General features: G+C 41.6%; 1 long non-coding RNA gene across 1 annotated transcript; it reads right to left on the reverse strand.

Moving 5' to 3' along the window:
- LOC130534924 (uncharacterized) lies at positions 1-17341 on the reverse strand. The gene is made up of 4 exons (XR_008952998.1): positions 17061-17341; positions 839-948; positions 704-754; positions 1-591 (listed from the first exon to the last, which is right to left on the reverse strand). It is a non-coding gene; the product is annotated as an uncharacterized LOC130534924 (long non-coding RNA).
- Positions 17342-23376: the final 6035 nt, after the last annotated feature.

Genomic DNA, 23376 nt, shown 5'->3' on the forward strand with positions numbered 1-23376 from the left:
TCCATCCACACCCCAATGCAGACCATAACGATGAAGAGTTTTTCTTTCAAGGGATTTATTAACCAATTCTAGTCCAGCAGAGGAGACAAGGCTGAGCGCGGCAGACCAAGCACAGAAGCCTCAATAATGAATTCCTAGAGTACAGGAGGGAGAGCTGGAGTTAAGGAATGCCGGCCTTGATGAGCCAGTGAGGAAGGAGCAGATCAGGAATGACAAACGAAGATGTCTCCAGTGTGTGGAGGGCAGTCCAGAGGTTTCTGGGCAGAGGGTTGGGGTCATAGCTGTGACACTGAAAGCTCTGTTTCCAAATATTCTGCACCTTCAGGATGACAAATTGCTGCACATGCCTGTTCTTCTCCTCTCTCTGCCTCCCCCCATCTGAGCCTGGTGCTGCTTGAGGTTTCATCATGGAAAACAGGGAGCTGTTGGTAGCTGAGCAGGAGGATCTTATGGATTTTAAGTGATACGCAAGTTGACTTGATGCCAGTGAAGGTTGATGAGGGTTTGGGGAAATGTCCAGCCAGGATCAGAGATTTAGCGCTTTTGCCCAGTTTGGGGTTTCCTCTCCCAGACGTGTAACATCCAGGAATTCTGAAAGCAAAGTTAGATTGGAAAAGACATTTTGCATGAGGTTTCTAATAAGACATCCTACAATAAATTCAGTTACTGTATGTTTTTAGAAAGTGGCATCAAGCATACTGACCTAAACATTAAATTCCAATTATGTGCTCAGTATCTTCAACACATTCTTCTTCTGAGGAAATATAATTTATGGGGTATTGTAGATAAACACAAATGCTGTTCATGCATTGTGTACTCACCCCACCCACCCACATACCTCCATTTTCTCTCAGTCTGTCTCACACAATCCAAACACATTCCAATCCAACTTTGCTTTTAAGTCCTCTGGCTTGACACAAAAGGGAACAGTCCTTCCCCACACATCATCTGGAAAGAGAGAAAATCAAAAAGACTCAGAAAGCCGTCTCACTATGCAGCGGGGAGAAAACTCATTCTGTCACTGCTGCCATTCTGAGTGAGATTACAGCGGGGACCCACGGCCCATCTCGCCTTTGGATCTTCCTTGCATCCAATCATTGATGGGTTTATGTGGTTGCATAATGAATGCACTTCTGTCAGCGGGATCTGCAGAGTTTGTATTACGTCTTGTGCCTATAGACACTGCTGGTTACTGACTGCTGGCTGCTGATGGGGACATGATGAAGTCTTAGCTTTGAGGGCGTACAGAATGTTTCAACTGGTGTTTATGAAAGTTCAGTAAACCTTCAGTCTTAATGATGTTCCTCAGTTGGTGTAAAGCATCGCCAGGAAAGTAGAATGCAAACGTTTTCTCGTGTTCTGGTACATCCTTAAATCAAACTACTCAAAGTCTGGGAATAAAGTTGATGATGAAGTTGCAGTTTTATGGTACATTTTCCTGAGTGAAATAGTTAATTGGTATTCTCCTGAGACAAGTAAAGGTGCCCTAAGCGTTCACACGGACTGTCCAGGTCTGTACAGGGTTTCCAATTGCCCGAGTTGGCTCAAGCACAAAAGAAACACCGTATGACCTCAGAAATGATCAAACACAAGATACAGAATATAAGAGAAGATGGCTGGAAAGATGACCACAAAGAGAGGAGGAAGCAGGTTATTCAACCAGAGGTGGAAAACACTGGGCTAATGAGGCAGGAGTGTCAGGGAAATGTTACCTACAGGAAAAGCAATGAAAGATCAGACAGGATAAAAAAAGATGGAAACTTACCAGGTAAATATATACATAAAAATAGAAAAATAATACATGCAAACTCATGCTACACCTAAAAATAGACAGGAAGAGGATAGACTGATCCTGACAGGTGACAAAAATGACCAGTGAGCTCATACTAGATACGTAATTTGGGCTCTGTCTTTTCTTCTTCCTCTTCGACTTGAAGTTATTAATATTTGAAGGAAATGGAGACTCAATAAGTGACGTTTCCTTCATTTCTCTTGGGTCTTTCATACATCGCACTCACACCTTCCGTATTGAAGTCTTGTTTATCTGTGATATGGAAAAGCCAGTAGCACATTCTATCACGTGCTAATGAGATACATGGTGACAAGACGCAAGATCAAATTGAAGCAGATGAAGCACCTCTATAGAGGTGTGCAACAATGCAGCACTTCATGCCAAAATGAAAACAACCTGATCACAGCAATCAGCGAGTGCATAACAGCAATCAGATATCTGTTGGTCAGAAATGTCTGCATGGTTTCTGTTATTGTCTAACAGGTCACAAATTTCTGTGACACAAGCTATAAACTGTTCTTGTGAGCTGACAAGAAAAAGTCAGAAAAAAGAGGAATGGAAAGAAAACTTTCCCAATTGATTGACATAAGCCAAAACATAATTATAGTCTAATTTTCAACTGTTTGAAAGCTAAACTGATGCATTATATTCCTGTACTTGAGATTCATCAACCTTGCATGGGACCAAATATGTGAAATAAACTATGTAAAATATGTTTTGTGTCAAAATAAATAGAAAAGATAATCCTATGAAAAGCTTTCAGATAAATACTGAACGTGTGACTCAAATAATTTGGTTTAATTTTTCTCTCATAATTGTCTTTGATCCCTGGTCTGCTTTAATGAGACACATCTGTTATCGACCATTTTCTTCTCTTTGACCTTAAGAAGCTGTCAGATATGCCCTGTACATCCCCCTCCATATTTATAGTTGTATTGCAACCCAACTCCAAATATGTTGTTTTATCCTCCCTTTAATTTTTCCTGCAACCTAATAACACACTGCAAGTGGTAGACTGTGAAAATGAGACAATGGGTTTGGTGAGTGTCTCTGATCACCACAGCCGCAGTGACACAAAGCTTTGGACAGAGGAAGTGCATTTAAGGCTGATATCCACACGTTAGCACAGCAATAACACCTTCCCTGTCTATTGTAGCATTAATGTTGGTGGAGTGTAATCCATTTATAAGCCTGTTTACATGTTACACATACCCACCACAATATTGCACTGCTGAAAATGTAGGAAAAGTAATTTCCCAGTGAAATCCTTGACCAGAAACTGAGCAAGGGGATTCACTTTCTAATCCTCTTTCAAAATGCCCATAAATGCTTTGGCTGTGCTGACTGAGGTCATGTATGTCTAATCTATATAAACCTGCTGTGTTTTACAGGGCCGGCCGTCTACACAGCAATGCTTGTGCTCAAGTATTCCGACCGGAGCAGGTTAACCGGTAGTCAGGGCTCAAGGTGGGCCATGTCACACTTACCAATCCTGATCCATGTGACTGGAAGTCTGCCACTTACTTTAGCGTACCAGGAAAAAAGGCATCACATCTCTGCAACATTCACCGACGCTTCTGGAATAATTACACTTCTGTCATCCGATGAATGATGGAACCACTGTTTCTTATCAAATAGCCCAGATGGACGGGTTCCAACACACTAATGGACACTGTCGGTGACATAAAGTGGTGGCTGAAGAACTTTCTTCACTGGAACGACAGCAGAACGGAAGATATTTTCTTTGGCACCTCATCGGTGCTGAATGCTGCTGTAACAGACTTCTCTCGCCTCCTTTCTGAAACCGGAGGATCAGAATCTTGGAGTAATGTTTGACAATGGTTCAAAATTTAATAAGCAGATCAGCTCTGTTGCCGAAAAGAGCTTCTACCAGCTGCGCCTGCCGGCCAAAATCAAGCCTTACTTAAACCGGGAGGACCTTGAGAAGGAAATTCCGGCATTGATCACTTTGTGGTTGGACTATAAAATGCTGTCTTTGTCAGCCTCCTCTAGGCGGCCCTCGCTGGTCTTTGACTTCTACAGGATGCTGCTGCAGTTTCTCCTTTTCCAACAAATGCCCTCAGATGTTTGCCTTTGTCTTATCATCACTCCACTGGCTCTCAGTTTATTTCAGAATTCATTTCAAACTCTTGCCGATTGTTTTTAAAGCTATTAACAACCTGGCTCCTCTCTATTTATATCTATCCATGGCCAGCTTCTTCATTTTGTTAAGAAAAATCTAATTTGTTGTATCTGGTCTGCAGCAGCCTTGTTTGTTTGTTAACTTTGATCATATTATCCATAAGATGCTTATCAGCAGAATGTGAAAGTTGAAGTGAAAATTTAATTGTTATAATGAAATATATTTCATCTCTGACCCACAAAAATACACACACACACACACACAGTTGCACTCCTACTACACATCTGTTAATTTGGGTCACTTTGTCACCTCAGTGGAGACCAAGGCCCTCATTACTGCAGTGATATGAGCTAATGCATCACTGTCTACATACACCACAGGGAAAATACCCTCACACACACACACTGTATATATATATAGATAAATATATATAGTGTGTGCATGTGTGTGTGTGTGTGTGCGCGCGCGTAAGTTTAACCTGGACGGTAGAGCAGAATTGACATATTTTATGACTTTCATTTTGCCTCAGAATTTGACACACAGGAGAAGAGGAAGGCTGTTCTTTGACGTAGTGAGAAGCACCGTCAATGATTTTCATTTCACAGCCCAGTAGGCACATTTACTGTGGTCTTGATAAGGAGACTGGAAAGGGTCAGCTTCACCTCAGGCACCCGATAAGATGATGCTTATCATCAGGTCTGAGCCATTGACCAGTTTTGTCGTTGTGTTAACAATTGCCATTGTGGGATGATTGATTGTTAAGGAGATGAAAAGAATCAATTAATGCTCATCACCATACTGTCAATTCAGTGAACCTTGAATAAATGCTTTGAATATAAGGTGAACATGAAATAGTGTATGTAAAGAGCCATAAGTTCATAATGGAACAGCAAGTACTGGATATCTACAATCTAGTGTTCACAAACACCTGAATCGATTAGGGTTCTCCTACAACCAGGTTCTAAGCTGAGGCTAGGCTTTTATTATACACTGTTTTTTAATCTCACAAGGCTTAATGATAAGATATTTCAAATACAAATAGACATTTTATACCAACCACAGTCTTGTTATAGATAGATGCATCTGAGGATTACACAGCAGAGCCCATTTCAGTAGCAGTCAGCTAATTGACGACCACACTTTAAATATCTCGCAGCCAACCATCAACATGCTGACGGAGATTTAAACTAATAGTAATCATTTTGTAATAATATGGACCATTTTAAATGAAAGGTTTTGGGCGGTTGTGGACCACTTGCTACCATTGAAGATGACCTCGTGCTGAGTTCTGATCTCTCACAACTGACAGACATTATCAGTTTCAGAGGACTATAAATCATTTTTGTTGCATGAGGTGAAATAGTTCTTAAATAGTTTATAATATTTGCCTGTGTATTGCTGCTGTTGGCACATGTCATCCTCCAAAATCAGACACTGTCTGTTGCGTCACTGCAGTAAACACATTCCAATCTTGAAAATCTCAGCCTCAATCATTCATGTTTATGTCAAACTATATCCAAACTGGCTTTGTAAGAGCTGTGGACCAGGCCACAGCTCCATGAATGTGCTTGAATTCAACCAAGTTCATCCAACCTAAATGAGCTCAGGTGAGCTAAACACAGTGGGGGGTCCACAATTGCAAGTGTGCAGGCTTTCCAGACAGAGGGGTGTTTGGAAATGTTCTGCAGCCTGTGAAGTGAAGATTGCTGTGCTGGTGATTTCCTGAAGCCTGTTAACCTTTCTGCACACATGTTGTACGGTTCTGCTGTCAATTATCCACCTCTGATAAGGACAGCAGTGTTCTAACCAGCCACAGTCCAAGGATCATGTCTAGGTCCTTGCAAATCTGTGCCTCGTCCATTTTTCTATGATGTCCACCTCCGTCTTAATTCCCTACCTTTTCACCATTGTTTTCATTGTGTCTGAATCAGTGTGACATTGTTACTGTAACACAAACACCATCCCTATTAGTACAATCTCTTCATAACTTGCTTCCCTCAGGTCAGAAAAGTTAAAAGAAACCAATGTAAAGATAATAAATAAACCACATAAAGATATGACAAAGTAATAAAAAGAAAACAAAGGGTAGATAAATGCTATACTTGGGTGGTATAGCTATGCTCTGTTGCATTTGTGCTCCCACCAGGATCCACTTATCTGGTGTTTACCCTGCCTAATTAACCAAAGTCCCCAGACTTTCTCTCCTCACCAGCCACCTGCACAACACACCTAAGAACAGACGCAAATTATGGTAGCCAGTCTCGAGAGCCGCCCGAATCAGCAGCCTGGAATGCCTCCTCATCTGGGACGCACTGATATTTGCAGTGAAGTTGAGTCAAAAATAACAGGAATGTCAAACCTCATGCAGCGTTGAAATATATATACTGTATGAAAGAGGGAGAGAAAGAAAAATATTCCACTCAAACATGCAAACTATGGACAGCTTTTTACTTTACCTTTTAATAGACATTCAAGTACAAGCACAACTGGCAACAATATGGATAGTATCTATGAAAATAAGTTATACGCTAGCACATGTTGTGTGAGGGATAAGTCGTCCCTGTACTTTCAGAGCTGCAGAGCAACAACAAACATCTGCAACCACAGATTTTTTTTAATTAAAGATAGGGATATAAATAAATAGCAGGCATGGAAGAGTGGCAAACATGTGATAGATAATGCAGCGCTTAGTGCTTGGAAGAGAGGTTGGTGCTCTAATTTAGGAAGATTACTATCTTGTTTATTTGATTTTCCTTACCCTATAAACTGGGGGGAGGCAGAAGCAGATTAAAGAGCAGCTAAGCAGCCTGCACCACATGTCAAGAAGTCCATTAACTGTCACGGAAAAAAGGAGAGCGTGGATATGACGGAGACCATAACCAAAATAACTAAATATTTACTGCCTTCCAATGAATCTATTCACATTAAAGAAGCCATGGTTATGTACATTTTTAACAAGTGAACAAATCTCAAGGCTGATTCTCAAAAACAGCCTCAAGTGCAAATAACCAATTCTTTACTGCGCTAGAAGGAGCAAAATAAACGTCTTTTACCAGCCAGGCCTTTATGGAATTATTGGAGTTAAGTACCATGTGCCGAAATAATTACACATGAAGGGAAAGTCATCATTTAACTGATTATAATTAACTCCTTGCACTTGAAATGCTAAGAGTAGAAGACAAATTAATTGTCCGAAATAGACACTTTTCAAACATGCCTACAGAACCGTTTTAAAGTCATGATTTAAAGATATGTTGATGGACGACAACACCATTATTCTCAAATGCCACCATAATTTCAGGAGCTTTAATTGACTTTTGAAATTGTGTGATTTCAGAAGTTGTATTAATCCCTACAATTTGTTTTGAATCATTACAGTTATTAAATGATAACATTTATCCCTGTGAATACATATTTCTGATTTCATGCTCTAAATTTGAGCGTTCCATCCACCCATTGACCCCTGACCTGATTGTTATCTGACATTGAGTCAAGTACGCACGTTTGTGTAAATGTTTTTCCATGTCTTTGTGTCATTTTCCATTTCTTGATCTGGCCTGTGCAGTGTAGCATGAAATTCAGAAAATTGCTTGCCGTGCCAGAGCGAGCCTAGCAAAATTTAATTTGCTGCCTTTAAATGACCATGCAAATAATATTTTCTCAGAACTCATCATTGCATGTTTTGGCCTACTCTAACAGTACTTCCTGCTCTCTGAATGAACGATCACCTTTAACCTTTCCGGATGTTGGTGGGTATATTTATTTGAAAGATTTGCTCTTAGTGTGGTTAATATGACTACCTGCACTGGTGCATTTATTTTCACACCAATGATCCAGTGCATATAAATCTATTCTCGGATTAACCCTGGGACAGATCTTCTTATATTTCGGGTCAGGGTTAGTTTTTCCCAACAATAATTAATGTTCCCCATCATTTCTTCCCAGTCAAAGTCCTGTGCCCACAGTTTGATGTATTTTCCTCCCATCAGACCTTGGCAGTAAACCCTGAACAGGGGACAGAGCAGAGTTACAGCCAACTGCTGGCCTAACGATGCAGGCAGAGTTTGTCTGGTACAGACCACATACAACAAGTGCCAGCAAGACATTTGTTCCTTTTGCCATCTAATCAATGGTCCCTGAGCCAAAAACAAAACTCTGGGTTCCTCACAAAAAGGTCATAAAAGTCTTTTCAGGATGAATTTAGTGTGCAAACCTATTTTTCAAACATGAAGTACATGGAATGTGCCTGTAAAACATGAACATTCACAGAATATAAATTCAATCTTTTCAGCAAAAGGTTTAATAATGATTAGGAAATTATTGATAGATGGTTGCAAATGTGCTGTCAGTGTATAAATGCATATAGACCCACCTTGATGTGCAGAATTATGTAGTATTATATGGTATTATGTGTAAATGTCAAACAAGGTTTTCTTGCAAACTTGCCTCTGAGGTGATGCATTGATATCTGACTGTACGCAGCAGGAAGAGAAGACAGTAAAACATGATTTTGCAGACGGTATTTCTCACAGCAAAGACTTGTCTTTTGTAGATTTGTCTAGAGCGTAATTAGATGTAATGACCTTGTTCTCTGTATGTAGATGTATAAGATATGAGGGGTCGTTAATGCGGCACTGAAAATCATCCACTTTTTAACAACTATAACATATGAGGGTATTCTAAAAGTCTGGGATCAGAAGGATACCAGCTTTGGAACATTGCTTCATTATCACTAACTCTACCCCACATGATTGTCTTCAGAGACAAACTGGGCAACGGAGATGTCCATCTGATGTTGGACGGATTTACCAAGCTCTTACGATCTGGGTGCTTCGTTATATCATCCATTTAGTCGCTCCTAGCATTGCATTTGCTAATGTGCAGAATCTCTTTTGACCTTATAACATTGTTTAAATTAAATAAAGGTGTCACCTGCAATTAGCATTTGTCAACATAATATTCGTCACAAATCACAAAGAATCTATTACGATATAGAGATTGTTAATTCCCCCTCTGGAAAAAAGGTCTGTGGTTGGGCACGATGGCATTCACCTGGCGGTCAGATCCGTACACTGGGAGCCATTTGGGTTACAAGAAATGAGGTTGGTCTTCCTCTACCAGGCTTCCAGATAAGCTTCCTGAAGCTAGCTCTGGGGACATGGAATGTCACTTCTCTGGTACAGAAAATGCCTGAGCTGGTTCCCAAGGCCAAAAGGATTTTGGACTGGTTCTGCCGCACAGATAGTTTGAGAAGCTCAGCCATCCGGGAGGGACTAAGAGTAGAGCCGCTACTCTTTTAGATCAGGAGGAGCCATGTGAGGTGGTCTGAGCATCTAAGAAGGATACCTCCTAGACACCTCTCTGTGAGGTCTGTGAGACCACATGAAGGAAGCCCTGGGGAACAGTCCTGGACGGACTATGCCTCTCACCTGACCTAGGAGTGCAGCATTGACACCCCACCCCCCCCACCCCCAGAAATCCTGCACAAAGTGACCAGGGAGGGGAAAACTGGGCCTTTATTTAGGCTCCTGCGACCGGACTCTTGATAGGCAGTAGAAGATGGATGGATGGAGATCCTTACTTTATTAATGATCTGTCAGCCTGTAATAGATTACTTGTTATATGATGTTGACTGCTGAAGCAATTGTTATTTTCAGTTCATGATCAATCCCAACGTTCAGAGTGATCCTAACGGCTGGGATGGAGCCAGTAGACCAACACTGGGTCCCGGCACATTTAGGGCAGCTGTGCCTGTTGGGTGATTACTGACAATCTCTAGACGCTAATGCTGGAATCAATATTTAGAAAGACCTATAGATTGTTTCTGCTCCCCAGGCTGAATGGTCATCCAAGACGTGTTTTTGCCTTATTGACCGCCGATGCACAGTTTGAATTGATTTCTTCTTCCCGATTGCTTGTCTCGGAATGTGATGCTATTTTTGTGAGTCCTTCCCTCCAGGACTTTGCAATGTTAGAATCACAATAGTCAAGTCTGAGAAAGAAATATATCTATCTTGCACAATTCATCAGGGCACACATGAATAAGAGGTCACGTCAGTCAAATAGGTTACTCTAAGCAATGAAATAGGAGGAACTTGGAGCAATATGGTGGAACATGAACCTGGCAGGAGAACAGTCCAGACCTTATTTTAAGAGTTTGGGCACTCCAAAAGTTCAGTTCCTCCTCTTCTCTCTTCTTGTCTTCTAAACTACCGTTCTAAGTCACGGGCGAGGCTACACAATGGGCGAAGGCAGGGTCCACACCTAAATGAGTCGCCAGTTCATCGCAAGGCCCTATATGAGCATTTGTGAGGTCCGTGCCTTGCTCAAGGGTACTATGGGCAGTGCTCTGAAGGGGTTCTGGAACCTTTCCCTACTACCAGAACACGTTCCATGTTCGGTCTGCACTGGGGTTCAAACCAAGAACCCTCTGCTTCTTAGACCAGTTCTCAACAGAATGAGCTACCACCACCCATGTTCAGCTCCTTTGTGCAGGTACGTAATCTCCAACTCTTCCCAATGTCATTATAACGCAACGTGGAAAACTCGACGAAAACAGCATGCAAAGATCAGATCTGAGAGGGACCTCCCAACAGAACAATTAGAAATAAGGCGTCCATCAAACACAGCTCTTGAGGTGCAATTAGTCAGAGTAATGAAAGGTGAGTTCTGGGACAATAAGCACTAATAGAAGAATCCATCTTTTAAATGGCATCTAATTTTTCTGCTGCCTCTCATTTTTGTGATCCTCTCACCAGCAAAGCTAAATGTAATCTCCCACACCCGTGTGGATGTGGGGAGTAAATCAGCACAGCTGGATCACCGGAATCAATCTCTGCCCACCCTCATGATGGGCTACTTGTAAGCCCACAGGGAGGCATTTCCTCTTCATTTCAGGAGAAAGACAAATGTTGCAGGGAGAAAATGGCCCCGGTGCAGTGATGGGCCGAGCAGGGAGCGAGGGGACGGTGGCGGCGGCGGCGGCGGCGGCACCGGGCAGGCAGCACAGGTGTAAGATTGGCAGAGTCTGTAAGTGCTGACGAGCGCTGAAAGGCGACATGTGGGAGCAATGAGCAGTCGGCGCTAAAATCTTTAATTGCAAAGTGATGAAGAAAGTGTCATTGGAGTGAGAAGTGATTTTCAGGTTTAAGCTCCAAGATTTAAGTGACTGGAAATCAGCTCTCAGTTTAGAACACAGAAACTGAAAAGTGTTTCCTGTGGCTAAGGAGGGAGAGGGAGCATGTTTCCAATGTGAAATGGGTATACTTTAAATAAAGGTCTCGAACCATGAGAGAGTTTGTGTTTTTCAATCTAATTTGATTCGCTATTTTATCTTTTAAGGCTTCTGCTCTGGAACTACAAAACACTTCTACTCAAAATGTTTATTTTTATCAGTGCACCTCATCCTTGTCTGTTTGGCTCTGATGGTTAGACCTGGGATTTGATTGGTGACCTGCTGAGAAAACATACTGTATCAACCAACCTGCAGTATTTCTCACATATTTTTAGTCTTCTTGATTACTCACATTGCTGGCAGACTGCAGACTCAGAACAAGCTGCTGTCAGCAGGGCTGAGCTAAATAACCTGCTCCTCTCCTGAATTCTGCACCTATGGAGATTTAGAAAAGGGAATAACGCATAAACATATGCTACAATTTAATGCGTCCAATCGTTCTTGTTCATTTTAAACTGCAGTTGCAATGAATATATTTAAAGAAATTACCAGAATGTTGGATATAATCTGATAATTATTGCTTGATTGGTTTCCGTGTGCTTATTTGTTTCATGCCTTATTACAGTTGCTGTTGATTTCTGCAGCCTCAAAAGTTCTCATCTAGGGGAAGATGAGGTGTGAGCCAGTGGGAGTTCCTTCTAAAAAACTTTATTTGCAAAAACATTTGGGGATTTGCCAACATCTGCACAGTTGATAAAAGAATTATAGGATGCTAAATCTAATTTATTCTTTGCACAGTTGTCCAAACATTTGGGTCATGGATTATTTCTGTTATTAGGTTATGGAAGCTCTGCTTTTATTTCCCAGTTGACTTCTCAAAATGAGTCCATATTCCAAGTTTCATATTTAGTATATGCAATATTATTTTCATACAAATCAAATTTGTGTTCCTATATAGAACTACAAATAATATACTGGTTGTGTTTCTGTCCTCATTAAAGGGCTCAAGTCCTCGTATCACACGGCCTGGGTTTCAGCCTGGCCCTTTTGTCTCTCGACTGGTTCCAATAAAGGCTAAAACTGTGAAAGCAGCAAATGCAACAAAAAAGCAAAAATGGAGCAAGAATCATATTTCAAGGATAATTCACAGACAAAAAGAAACACGTGAGCATGAATTCCCAACAATGTCCACCTGTATTCAGTCACATCAGCGTACCAGTGAGAGGAGCTGCATCCAGGACAAAACATGATGTGACTAGTTCAGAACTGCCTTTCAATCCACTTTTCCTTTTGGACCATTTTTTAATGGAAAATATAAGTTGCAGTACTTCTGGTGGAATGTAAAAATAAACTAATCACTTTTTAACTTGAATATGTATATATTATATATGTGTACTAGAATTCTTTTTTTTGCAAATCCCAGAATAAGCAGCTGTGGGGGCCCTGATGATGTAAATCTACAGATTTATTTATTCCTCATAGAGTGTGTTCGAGATTTTCACAGGGACATCTCTCACTCCTCTGGACTTTTTGTGAACAAGTTCCTTTTGTGCAGTTTAGACAAACCCCAGAAGAACCGGTACGGTCAGAACGAGGATGTGTTGACAAATCCCAGCATGCATCTACCTGGATGGCAGCAATTAGGCTTCACACACTGAGCAGACACCAGAAGCCTCACAGGAAGTAGAAATGTTATTTTTCACTTTTTTCATTTTGGTGTATTGGGAGACTAATGAGAGAATATTTGATTTCCCCTCCTTTTTATGAATGTTTTTGAACGAAAAAAGGGGGCAAGGCTCTGAAAATGTTGCAGCTCTATTTAGTAACTTTAGTTACTAGTTTAATTCTACATGACTCACATCATTCGAGATTGTCGATAGGAGAAATAAAGGCAGTGTTGTCAGGAACTCAATTACAATTCATGTAGCAAAATTTGTGCTGGATGTTTTGTGAGTTTTTCCAGTATAAAAGCGTACATGTGGATTGGGCATCATGTGACAAAAGCCCTCAAGGATGGAACGGCAACTAGGATGCTGCAGGCTGTACAACAGTGCCTTCATCAGCAGGTGTTATCTATGAATGAGGGCTGATCTTTCTCTTCATAATAAGAAACATCAGCACTTCAGGGTTCTCTCAGTTTTCCTCACTAGACCCTCCTTAAAACCAGATAAAACATTACTCTTTAGGAGAGATATTAAGATATGTCAAGCAATTATTTTCTAGCGATGCTGTCGACACGCCCTGCACACACCCACGTACCCACAAATATGGTGGTGGAGGTTGTTAGATTGCCTGACTTTACACGGGAACCTTTGCATCGGATACAACAGCTGTGGAATGAGCAGTTCCCTTCATTAGCAGTCCTACCAAAGAGTCCCAGCAGCTTCTCACCAAAAGCCAAGAGCTGCGGTGGAAAAGGCTCTAATCTTACAGCTAGGAATGATGGGAGGGAGAAAGAAAACAGAAGATTTGGAAAGGATTTAGGCACCGAATAGATTAGATTCCCATATCGGCCTTATCGTGCAGCCTCCACACTGGGGAGTTGAATGAAGCAGCTGTCAAATTTGAAACATACAATAGTGGTAATCCTACAGTAAACAGATTGCTAGGTTTTAAATACAGCAAAATTCAGGGAGAGGAAGCACATGAAACACTACCAGAGAGAGACAGAGGAGAGAAGTGCATCTGAGCAGCATGAGCGAGAGCGAGAGAAAGCGGTGCTGCTGAAGTGGCAGGAAGGGGAGGAAGTAAAGGTGAGACACTGGTGCACAGTGCTCGCTGTTGGTATCTCTTTGGAAAGGAGGAGGGTCCTCGCTCAGGTAGACAATACCAGCCAAACAGTGAAGATCTGGTTCTGGGTTTCGTCTGCAGTGCACAGAGGAATTAGTCTGTCATTTCTGCTGCCTCCGTATTTTATCAGCCACACTGGATTCAAACAAAAAAATCACATAATCTCACCGGAGGGGCAGATGGGGCAGATATGACCACCTGTGGTACACTGGATGACCATTGAGCTACTGTCACCTATGTATAACTCCTGACTCAGCAGAAATATTAAACATACTTTAGAATCAATCAATATTAAACAGTGAACACTCATAAATACAGCCATGTGGACAAGGGTAAGCAAGACTTCCATCTTTCAGCATGGATCACACTTTGGGAAGCTTTCTTTCAGTTGTAGCATCGCATTTGCAGTGGAAACTAAAGCCTGTTGCCATCGACCCATTACTTTGATGGTGCTTGATTCCAGCGTTATTTCATGATCTCCTCAACACACAAACACACGCACACACATGGGCTGCATGATTAAACTGATAATTTCCTGATAAAATAAAGTGTCTTTTTTGGCTTTAATTTATAAACTTGTCTTAAAAAAGCATTTAAATTACATTAAATATGAATAAAATAAAATAATTAAATTTCTGAAAAAAAATAGTAACTTATATTCCTCTGCTTCTTTTTAGATTTAGATTGATGAAGTTTAACCTGTCAAATGTCTGTTGCCCTGTTCCCTTGGAAATGTGTAGGTGTATGTGATGTTTGTGTGTGCATTGTATGACCATTTGTCCATGTGAATGTGTGTTTGTGGCTCCATTTCTAAGGTAGTCACTCATCTTTAACACCTACATTTGTTATTAAACCTTTCCTATGCACCCAGGGTCATATTCTGCTATGTCTGAACAAAGCTGGAACTTTCCAGACTATTTAGAATTAATAGATAGAAAGTATGGAGTGATCCATGCTCCAAAAACCCTCCAAAAAGTGCATCCATAACGACAGGAGGACATTCTCAGTTGTCCTCTAGTAGTTATGGATGATAAATTCTGATTCTGTGTGGTTGCTGTTGGTAGTCACCAGTGATAGGGGAGCCTGGCAAACTCTACCTTTGGTCAGGCACTAGTCACTGGTGCTCTCCAACTCCCTGAGGATATCCTGCTTCCAGGAGGGGAGCACTCGGGACCACAGTCCCATGTGTTTGGAGCAGATGAAGCCTTTCCCCTCCACAGGGACCTCATGAGGTTTATTCCAAGAGTCAGGCTCCTTCCAACAGAAAGGGATCTTCAACGACAGGCAGACAGGGTGAGAATGATAGTTGAGAAGGCCCTAAAAGAGTTCCATCTCCTACTGGGAACTGGGAACAACTCACGCAATGTGACCGTCTCCCCCTCTGCATAAAGCCACAGCCTGTCAGCAAAAAAATGGTGAATTAGCCTGTACTTTGCACTTGTGGCTTACAATGTACAAGATATCCCCACAAATTTCAACACCTTCTTCAGGAACTGTATTTCATTTTAGCGTCTACATAGAAAATGACCCAAATCATACCGTTCTGAAATACTGGAGACTGCACATATTATCTTTTCTTTCATTTTCTTCCTTTTTTTCAATTTTTCCACACTATTCCAGATCGACCCACAACTCGCCAGTTAAGACACTCAAATCGTGCTGTCCACTGCTGCTGTCAACCATCCACCTGAGCATTTATTTAAAATAAATGGCATCTGGTTGCCATGGTCACCAAAATGTCGTGACATCGTTTGTCTGAGCATGTTTGGAGGGAGAATGCTGCGGTGCTGGATGGCAGCTTTGTTTTCTGAATTGGCCGTCAGCAGCTGCCAGCGAAGAGCTTTGTTATGATCAGGCACGAGTTAAAGTCTGCAGAAAAAATAAAGAAAGAACACCCTGTTTTTCCTTGTCTTATAGCACCTAAAATGAAGCATTTAGCTCCCATCTGTGTCAAATGAAAGCCCACAACAATTCGGTACAGCAAGTTCTAATATCGGAGAACGTCAGTCCTACATTTTGGATGTTAAAGAGGAGAAGCTGGATAATTATTCCTGTTGTTGATACATTAATAAGACTTGCTTGCTTACAGAAGTCTTACAGATGCAAGCTCAGAGGGCGTCCTGTCCTGTTGTACCAGTCAGGGAGGACAAGAACTTTTATTTTCACATTTTATCTTCAGCAGTGTAAATCTCATTTTATCCATCTTTGTTTCCTGGCTTATTTGAATCACAATAATGCACAGTGATACAGCACTAATAGTGCTGTATCATGCATCAGTTGTGTAGTACTTTTCACGATGCATTATGGGATACATCAAGTGCATTAATTAGGGTCAAGCGATCCCCACTTAACAGTCCAACAGCAATAAAAGATGGCATGCATCCCAGTTAATGCATAATATGAGCAATAGCTGTTGATTTTGGACACAGGGCCTGTCTTTTCCTGTCCCCTCTCACTGCCTCTGACTGTCTGACCCCTGATCCCCCCACATGTGTCTCACCTGGCACTAATGATCTCTTATATTTAAACCTTCTTCACCTTCCCTCCTGGCCTAGACAGGCATTTGTAAAAGCATCAAGCTCACTCCTCGTGTCTCCTCTTCTTCGCCATGTTGAATGCCAATAATTTAGATTACTTTGACCTGATTCCCATTCTGCCATTCCAGATCTGTCTGCCTGTTTGGTTGGACCACTGTTAATAAACTATTGGCAGCTGCTGGTGTTTCAACGAGGGGAAGCTCCTTTCAGCTTCATATATTATTATATAGCTATATAAACATATATTTTATCTAAAGATGAAACATGCCAGCATCATTATAGCTACAAGCTTTACTTCAGATAGTCTTTAGCATCTAAACCAAGTCTAATACGAGCACAACCACTTTTCAGCTACTTTGAACATTTCCACAGGTAAAATATAAAGGAGTAAGAACATTTGGTGACCCTCTGAAGAAACAAAGCATACCTTATGTTTTTCTAGAAATAATACATACAACGTATATTTACTTTGCATGGGTACTAACATGGCTTCAAACCACCAATTCGGAGACTATGTGGGACTAATGGGGCCGAAGCCCAGCTGTGTCAAAACAGCCCCTAGGAAAACTGCCTTTATGTGTTGTTCATGATTACTGAGCAGGTCACTTTTATATGCATACTCACCAGCATGTTTGATACGTCTTTCAACTCCTTTGACCGCTTTTCTCTTTTAAAGAAGCCTGATGCTGTTTTGTATGCAGCCCACACAGGCTCCGCTTCAGGGCATCATCAGTGGAGGCTGGAGTCTGATGAGGTAAAACAGTGGGTGAACGGAGAGGGATTATTTACAGTGCACGATAAAAGTCAGTGCATTTCCAAAAGACACGCATGTTCTCAATTCAATGTTTGCGTTTGATGCACAGAACTCGTAACTCCTGCTATTATCCCATTTCCTGCCAGTGAGGGCAAAGTAAGGTGCCATCAAACTTTGTGGCCATTAAGTGACTTCTGGGCACCATAATTCTTTGTTTAGTAAGCCTTCACCGCAGTGAGCTTGCTGCCTTAAAATTAGTACCTTGCTGCCTATATCCTTGCTAACTTCTTCTATATCTCCTCTGGGAAATGAAGCGAGTTGATTTGCCGTTCCATAGCCAAGGCCTTAATTACGCACTAAGTCATGCCTGGCACAGAATTCTCATCTCCTTCTGCTGTATTTGGCTGACTCTGGAGCTCTGCGTACAGAATAAAGATTGGTGCTGGACGGGGTGCTGCTAACACTTGTTTTTTGATGGTTTGATTCTCCCCTACAGTCCTCATGAAAAAAAAATTGGGGTCACAGTGTAAATCCATCTATATAGCTTACAGTACAAGAAGAAATGCACAGCTCAAAGGTTATGCATGTGTAATAACAGACTGAGCCACTAAAGACAGGTTGATCATTTTGTAAATCTCAGTTGTGCGATTGCAGAATTAAGAGTGCTTTAAAGTGGAATAATGATTAAAAAAAAGGGATTGGAAAAAAAGAATGGGATTGCCTGACGTTGCCAAAAGATTTCCAAAAATCCTTTCTTCCTCTCTCTTGCCTTTCTCTCTCTGAGCTTATTGGTATCTTCTTAGATATGTCTCTGCCATACAGAGTTATTGTACTGGGAGTCTATTCATGGCTAAAATCCCAGCAAAGCCTATACTAATCTGTCATCTGAGGGAGATGCCCCCATAGAAGGTCTTCCAAATCCACACAGATCAATAGCAGACTGGCTGACCGGTTATTCAGCCCCCGTCTGATGGTCCATGCAGTGACAGCAGCTTCCTTTGTGGCTTCCACTCTGTCGCCAATCATTCTCAAAGCCCCAGAAGGCTGCCAGGAGGTTAATGAGTGGGATAATGGAGCCATATTACAGTCAATATCTGACCTTTGGATATGTGTCAATGAGAGCAAAAGAAAACGGTGCACCATAACCAGTCAGCATCACTCCACCTAATAGGACCTTCATGGAACACAGACTTTCCTTTTTCTGTGCTTTAGCGCACATTTGTCCTCCAGGTGACGCTTGCTTAGATTCAGAGATGTAACCGTTCATTTTTTAAGTGGAAAATGCTTTTTTGGGCTGGTGAATTAGCATGAGTAGTAAACAAACCACAAATGATGTCTGTCTGGGGTTCCTTTTCTTAAAGATAAGCAAGAAACTCTTTACCCTCTACATCTGCTCTGTATCTGCCCGACTCTCTCGTAACATTCCCCACAGCTCTGGGGCATCAGACACATACTGTGGGCTATAAAGGAAGGACTTCCAGGACAATGAATTACAGTGATTTGATTCATTATTTTGGTTGAGATCGCTGCTGGATTATAAACTCTGACAACGGGCTGGCGTTTGAGAGACAGGGGGGCATTTGAATTTGGCCCTAACATGGCTATCTCTGGGAATGTCCAAGTCAATCACGGCTCTAATGAGGGAGACAGAAGTGAGGAGCAGTGCAGGATATTGTTCCTTCAGGCTGCTGAAGCTGCTTCATAAATCAGTGGCTTGGTGAGTGAAGACACATGTCAACTGCTTACAATGCTGCTGTTGAAATAAAGGATATACTTTATGACACAGCTCATATTTTACTTCTTGGACAACACAAAGAAGAGAAGAGTTGCTGCAGTTTTGCCTTTTCAAATATTTGACAACGGTGGAGTTTACTCATTTTTTACATCAGAGAACTGAACTGGTGTATCACTCACTAGCTGGAGACAAAAACCATCCAACAATCTTTCTGTCGTTGTTTTAGGGCCATTGTCAATTTTTTTTTAACCTATATTAACAACAACCTGCTGCACTCATGTATAAAGTGTCCCTATGAAAATGTAATTTTGAGCCTATTAAAATGTGTCATTTCTACACATCTTGGTTCGCCAAAAAAGGCCTCAGAATGAAAGAAATCATTAAATGTGATTGATCTCGCTGGCAAATGAGCAAAAGCTTCAAATTCAGGCAAAGGGATCCGGTGGTAGAAGCTTTACTTGTACGGATATCGTAAAGAATTAAAACAAGCTAACAGGTAGACAGAATCCAGAGCTGGTGCACCATTCATGAAAGATCCATGAAATTTAGATTTCGTCATAAAGGAACAAAAAAAAGAAATTGGCTCGAGAAACTAATGTTGAAATAAAGTTGGTCTGATTATTCATAACAACAGTATTTTGCACACAGTCATGCTGCCATTGTATTAGCTGCACATCGATAGTAAAGCATCAGCTAGTCCGCAGTTTTAGACCAAAAAATATGTTTGAACAAATACTTTCTGCACTGGGCAAACAGGCTACTTTAATTAGGCTTCTGGCAAGCCCGTGTTTTCTTCCTGACTTGTGTGCATGTACATTTGTAGCAAATTTTGAGATATACATATTTCATTATTGGCTAGAGGCTCTGGATTTATATGCAAGCTGCGCTGCTGATTATTTTGGAATAATCACCCCATTACATTACATGTCTCTGAGGCACCGTCTGTGTAGTTCCTCTTCAAGATAAATATATTTTTCTCAAAGCAATGGTTGTTTCATCTGAGAGTGAAATAAAAATTCTCTTTCAACACTGGAAAACGAAAGTTATTTAAATGATTGGGGTTAACAGTGGAGCTGTTTGCAATAGAATTAAAACCAACACTGTTGGAATTTGTTTTCTTTCACAGTGAGGAACCTTAGTTTAACCTAACCTTTAAGTGTATAGGTAAGAATAAATAACTCTCTAAACAAATATGACTTCAGAGGTAATAAGAAACAACACTAAACATAGTCACATAATTACCCAAGGGTGTCTTATTTATGATAATCTCAACCTGTCTGTTTACTATTTCCCTTTATAGGCAGCACATTGTCAGTTGAGAAGCAGAACACACAGTGAAAATGATCCAGCTGCATATATTTTTGTGGAAAATAGCTGATATTTGGTGTTTAACAAGCCCAGGGAAACTTCAAGTCTCTGTAAGCTGGTAACTGAAGCGCATAACCTCAAGTTATCAGCCTTTAGTTCAACAAAAGTCCAGTTGTTGGGCCTAAAAATGTTTTTCCCAAATGCATCACTTAATCTCTCATCCTTATTTTCCTCATAACTATTTGTATAATAGCAATGTGTTACTTGACTATGCATAAAGGTTTTAATCTATATCCAAGGCCTGACAGTCATACTCACACACGTCCACCCAAGGACTGTTTATGAGGAAACTGTTTGAGGCCATTTTAGGTAACTGCACAGTTGAAAAAATGTTTAAATGAAAGATACAGCATTTATTTATCAACCTGGGAGGTAGAGACTTTAGACCTTCAGCCTTCAAGTAAACCTAGAAAAAAAGTCAATAATTTCTGAGTGGCTTCAGCATTCATTGGACCTTCTGTGCTGCACAGCAACATAATAATGAACAGTTGGAAGCTGGTGTTGCACATCACGTTAGTATGGATGCAAAGACGAATGACTGTGAGTAGAATAAATACAATAAAAGCTTGTGTTGGTCAAGGCATCATTAGAGGAAGAGGCTAAAGTGCTTGTACATAAAGCAAATATAAAAGAAAAAAACAGGTTTATAAATACGCTTGCAAAAGACAAAGGACGCTGAGGTGACAGCGCCTGTGACTTTAGAGGTGTTGAGGCTAAGGCAGCTGGTCTTGGCACTGAGAAGCTGTGCCAAAAAACGACTAAAGGACACCTGGACCTGCATGTTAAATGTCTTAGTAAAACCAGAACTTCAAGAGGAAATCCAAAAGGATTTAAGCTTCTACACGACAATCTTTTGACTTTTTAAAATGTGTGCGGGTTGAATTGGCAACAGTCATTAATCTGAAGCTGCTAAACTCAGTTTGTAATAATTCCCCAGCTCCATTAATCTTATCACTAACAATACTCTGAATCCAACAGAATAGAGTCCCTCCTCCCCCAGGGGAGAAGTTGGGGGGAAAAGAAATAAGTGCAATCCCTTGCAAAGAAACTTTGGGTGATCCAGTTTTGGCTGTGAGTAAAATAGTTTACTTCAGCATGTTTGACGGACGGAATAGCTAGCGGACTAGCGGTAGCTTGTAGACTACAGCAAAGCTTGACATTGGTCCTGGTCAGGCAGACTTTTTTATTTGGTTAAAGACGGGGAAGCCGTGATTGGGTAAACAGCCATGCAGGAAGTCAGATTCTTGAGGTTTCCACAAAAGACATCTTAACTTCAGTCATTAGCGGCACAACGTGGCAGCTATCCTATTCAAAACACCTTCACTTGAACAATGAAATGACTGAGTTTATACAGAGTTCTGCAGTCAATACCAGAGGGGAACAAGCACAAACAAAACATTTCCCTACTCATGAATTTAAAATGATCCCTCTGATTCTTTGCCCCACATCGAAGGCTAGATGATGAATTGGCCTTGTGTGAGCTCGCGACAGGAACTGCATTGTTCACGGACAATCAATCCTCACAGAGAAGTTTCAGGCAATGATGTGTTAGAATATTCTCCTGAGATGAGTCACCCTGATGCCTTCTGACAGCCCTCATTCCACTAGCGAGGAAGCCTAACCAGGAGTGCAACTTCACCCCAAACACATGCTGCAGGGCATGCTCCATCTGGCCCAAATGGGACCGGGGAAAGGAGAGGTTAAAAATAACCATCAGGGAAGGTACGGCAGAAAGTCAAATGGGACTGAGATGAAAGCGCGCACGTATGCGCATGCAGCAGTAGACCGCCGCCGCTGTGGTGGCGCTGTACAGCAGCCTCAGATCCCTACAGTATAGAGCAGGGGTGGGCAAATCCAGTCCTCGAGGGCCGGATTCAAGCCAGACTTTCTGTCCTACAGGTAAAAACTTTCACCTGGGTTTCCATTTACCTTGGTGAAAGCGGTTTCTCCCTGGTAGGATGCAAAACCCGCCTTAAATTCAACCCTCAAGGAATGGATTTGACTTCCTCTAATGGGCAAGTTCAATCCACGAAGGCTGGAATCCAGCCAGGTTTCGCATCCTACCAGGGAGAAACCGCTTTCACCAAGGTAAACAGAACCCCAGGTGAAAGTGCAGTATTTACCTGTGGGACAGAAAGTCTGGCTTGAATCTGGCCCTCGAGGACTGGATTTGCCCACCCCTTTTATAGGGAATATACTTGTAAAAGCTAGGCTGATCCACTTGTTAAAGCGGACACACAGTGCTGCACGTTTGACTTTTCACTGTTTGTTTTTTTCCTGTTCCAGTCAGGCGATATCACACTGTCAGATGGACGCATGACTGACATTTTCATAAGCAAACCCAGCGTCGTATCCAATCCTTCACTGAGAGGGGAATAAAAGATGGTGTCACTGCAATGGATGTCGGTGCTTTAAATATCGCTGATAGCTGACAGTCTTCCAGGAAGAACATTTTGCTTGAAAAGGGAGATATATCAGGAGATATAACCACCCCCACCACCTAAGATAAGCTGTTTATTAAATGTTCAATGATATACGTGGGCTTCCAGTTTCACAGATGAAAACAAACACATAACTCCTCATCATACATAAGTAAATTCTATAAATCTTTTTTGCTCGATATCAGCATTTTCTTATCATTTTGCGCCTGCGCATGCAGAACGCATATCCAGACTCTCCGCTTGAAGGAGAAATTCTATCTGTCCATTTGTTGTATGCAGGAGGAAACAGCTTGGCTAAGACGTGTGGTCCTGTGCCTCAAGCCTGGCATTGCCCACATGCAGCTCCCTCCTTTGGCCCCGTGCCTTTCTTCCACATTCTGGTATCTTTGTAGATGTTTAGTGGGGCCTGGGTTGGGTGGGTAGTGGGGGTAAGAGGGTTGGCTAAGGATAAACTGACAGGTTATTAGTGGCTTTGTGGGGGATTAGTCCATAAAAGCCCCTCAGCTGATGGCCAGCAGGACCAGAACCCCGGCACATAAGATAAAATAATCTCTGTTCAAATGAGGGAGAGTCAGGCTGACAAAAATAGAGAGAGAGAGAGAGAGAGATACCCAAATATCCCAGCTTTCTAAAAAAAAGAGA

The sequence above is a fragment of the Takifugu flavidus genome, chromosome 12 (assembly GCF_003711565.1).
Source record: "Takifugu flavidus isolate HTHZ2018 chromosome 12, ASM371156v2, whole genome shotgun sequence".
NCBI lineage: Eukaryota > Metazoa > Chordata > Actinopteri > Tetraodontiformes > Tetraodontidae > Takifugu > Takifugu flavidus.